Below are 3,141 nucleotides of genomic sequence, written 5' to 3'. Positions count from 1 at the left end.
AAAGTCCAAAGTGCTTGAAGTGGGAAGTGCGCATGCGTACTACTTCAGGCGGGGGCGGGACTGTCTCGGCGAGACTTCGCTCCGTGCTGGGGCGGGGCGAAGGCGTAGGAAAGGCGGAGTTTGCAGGGTTGCACGCACGCGCCTCGTCTGGTCGCGTCGAGTGTGCGTGCGTGCGTGCGTGTTTGCGTGTGGTCACAGTTCCCGCCATCAGCCGCTCTCCCTGAGTAGGGGGAGCGAGCGGCCCCTCTCCTTCGTGCCTGGTGTCCCTTCCTTCCTTCCCCCCGGCTCCTCCCCCTCCGCGCGGACTCTGTGCTTCCGGCAGGCTACTGCAGGGCTCCGGACCCGCAAGCACAGGTAAGGCGGGCCCGGCGGCGAGCTTCTCTACTGAGCCGTTTTCCCCAGGTCCCTCCTCCCCCCGCCCCCTGCGGTCCGCCCACTCGGCGTTCACTCTTCTGGAGTTCGCCCCGCTGCTGTTTAGCTCACCCCCACCCCCAGGACGCTCCCTGGGCCTCACAGGTACTCCTCTTGGGTTCCCCTCCAGGCTTTTCCTCTCCTTTGACCTGGTCTTTACTGTCACGCTCTTCCTCCGCAATCCAAACCTGGCCCCTTTTCGCTGGGGGCTGTCGTCGTCCGCCACTCGCCCCTTAGCAGGGCCTGCTGTCTCTTCAGGTGACTTCCGTTGCCGTACACCCATCAGGCCTTGGACGTTCACTCTTGACCATTCTTCATCTTCTCTCTGCTAACCATCTCTCGCTAAAAGACATGAATTGTATTTTTGTCGTGCATTCGGTTGCTCTCCATCTTCTAGCTATCAGATCAGGTTGTCAGGTTTACCTATTTTAGGTCTTGATCCATGAAAGGAAATGATCATTGATAACAAAATCCTGTGTTCTGGAGAGTTGGCCTGTAGTGGTTTTGTGGTAATCCTTTTCAAAATTTTGGCTCTGGGTAAATGCCTTTTTGGGGTGGGAGTATCTGACAAGTCTACAAGTCTCTAACTGTACAAGATGTCTAAGACAGGGTGTCAAGGAGGCAGTTGGATATACTGGGTTGGAGCTCAGAGGAGAGTTCTGGGCAGAATATGTGAATTAATGTATATATGTCACCTGCCGTGTTGATAGTTAACTGGAGCTATGGATATGGATGAAATTGCCTATGGAGAGTGTAGTACTGGAAAAAAAAAAAATGCACCTAGGGTAGAGCACTGAGGGATTCTTGGTGTTTAATAACCGTATAGAGGAGGACAAGTCTTTTGTAAACGAGATGAAAGAAGCAATCAGTGTTGAATTCTGTTGAATTCAACAGAATGAGGACTAAAAAGCCTGGTGACATCAGAGTAATCTATGATTAGTGAGAGATGTTCGGTGGAGTGAAATGGAATATCTGGGTTTAGTGCTAGGGTCTTATTCACCTCTTCTGCCCTAAGCTTTAAATTCCATCTATATATTGATGATTAAGAATTTTAACTTCTAGGCTTTTCCCTTTATTTTCAGTTCAAGATCTAAATAACCAATTGTCTGCTTGATATCTCCACTGGATTTTTTTCTTAGGAATTTCATTTTTTTTTTCAACGTTTATTTATTTTTGGGACAGAGAGAGACAGAGCATGAACGGGGGAGGGGCAGAGAGAGAGGGAGACACAGAATCGGAAACAGGCTCCAGGCTCTGAGCCATCAGCCCAGAGCCTGACGCGGGGCTCGAACTCACGGACCGCGAGATCGTGACCTGGCTGAAGTCGGACGCTCAACCGACTGCGCCACCCAGGCGCCCCAGGAATTTCAAATATAATATATCTAAAACCAAAGTCTTGATCTCCATTCCCCAAATTCTTTGTCTTTCAGTATGCCATTTCATTAACGGCATATTCACTTATTCACTTACATAAGCTAGAAACTTGAGATCCATTCTTGACTTTCATCCCATGAATCTTTAAGTTCTATTTATTCTATATCCAATACAGTTGACCCTTGGACAATGCAAGGGTGGAGGGCACTGACTCCTTCCAGCTGGAAATCCATGTGTAACTTTTGACTTCTCCAAAACCTAACTACTAATAGCTTACTGTTGAGTAGAATGCTAATAGCATAAAGTTAATACATATTCTGTATGCTGTGTTTATTACATACTGTATTCTTAGAATAAAGTTAGACAAAAGAAATGTTATTAAGAAAATCGTAAGAAAGAGAAAATACACTTACAGTACCGTGCTTATCAAAAAAATCCATGTATACATAGGTCCGTGCATTTCAAACCTATGTTCAAGGGTCATCTATATGTCCGAATCTATTTCTGTACATCTTCAGTATCGCTTTTCCAGTTCAAGGCACAATATTAAAAATTTTTTTTAACATTTATTATTTTTGAGAGAGAGAGACAGAGACAGAACATGAGTGGGGGAGGGGCAGAGAGAGGGGGAGACTCAGAATCCAAATCAGGCTCCAGGCTCTGAGCTGTCAGCACAGAGCCCAACACGGGGCTCGAACCCACCAGCTGCAAGATGATGATCTGAGCCAAAGTCATAGGCTCAACCGACTGAGCCACCCAGGCACCCCTCAAGCCACAATCTTCTTTCACTTGGACTTAATGTCACTGGTTCCCTGTATTCTCATCTGTAAAATAAGAATAATAATCACCTTATTGTATTGTTTCGAAAATTAAATGGCACATGACACACAATAAATAGCTAATAAGTAGGGGCGCCTGGGTGGCGCAGTCGGTTAAGCGTCCGACTTCAGCCAGGTCACGATCTCGCGGTCCGTGAGTTCGAGCCCCGCGTCAGGCTCTGGGCTGATGGCTCAGAGCCTGGAGCCTGTTTCCAATTCTGTGTCTCCCTCTCTCTCTGCCCCTCCCCCGTTCATGCTCTGTCTCTCTCTGTCTCAAAAATAAATAAACGTTGAAAAAAAAAAAAAAATTAAAAAAAAAAAAATAAATAGCTAATAAGTATTGTTATTGTAATTGTTATAAGCTGAATCATTTCAGTATTCTCTTGTCTGCCCTATTTTCTTTCATTCTTCCTTCTTTTGCTCTCCTCTCTGAACCCAAATAAACCATATCACTTCTGCATTCAACAGTGACATGTTGTTTCTCTGCTTAAAACTCTTCTGTGGATTTTCTGTCACTAAATGTTTATTAAATTTAGGG

General features: G+C 46.1%; 1 protein-coding gene across 5 annotated transcripts in view; it reads left to right on the top strand.

The window, feature by feature from the left end:
* Nucleotides 1-60: 60 nt before the first annotated feature.
* Nucleotides 61-3,141, top strand: part of USP37 (ubiquitin specific peptidase 37) — a 100,025-nt gene continuing 96,944 nt past the window's right edge. For 3 of the 5 annotated variants that reach the window (XM_045481240.1, XM_045481238.1, XM_045481237.1), the window contains exon 1: nucleotides 62-354. The gene's annotated coding sequence lies outside the window, so the exon portion shown is untranslated. The other 2 variants (XM_045481241.1, XM_045481239.1) reach the window with 2 other exon arrangements.

Source organism: Leopardus geoffroyi, chromosome C1, assembly GCF_018350155.1.
Source record: "Leopardus geoffroyi isolate Oge1 chromosome C1, O.geoffroyi_Oge1_pat1.0, whole genome shotgun sequence".
Classification (NCBI taxonomy): domain Eukaryota; kingdom Metazoa; phylum Chordata; class Mammalia; order Carnivora; family Felidae; genus Leopardus; species Leopardus geoffroyi.
The sequence above is the reverse complement of the archived record's forward strand: the minus strand, read 5'-3'. Positions and strand labels throughout refer to the sequence as shown.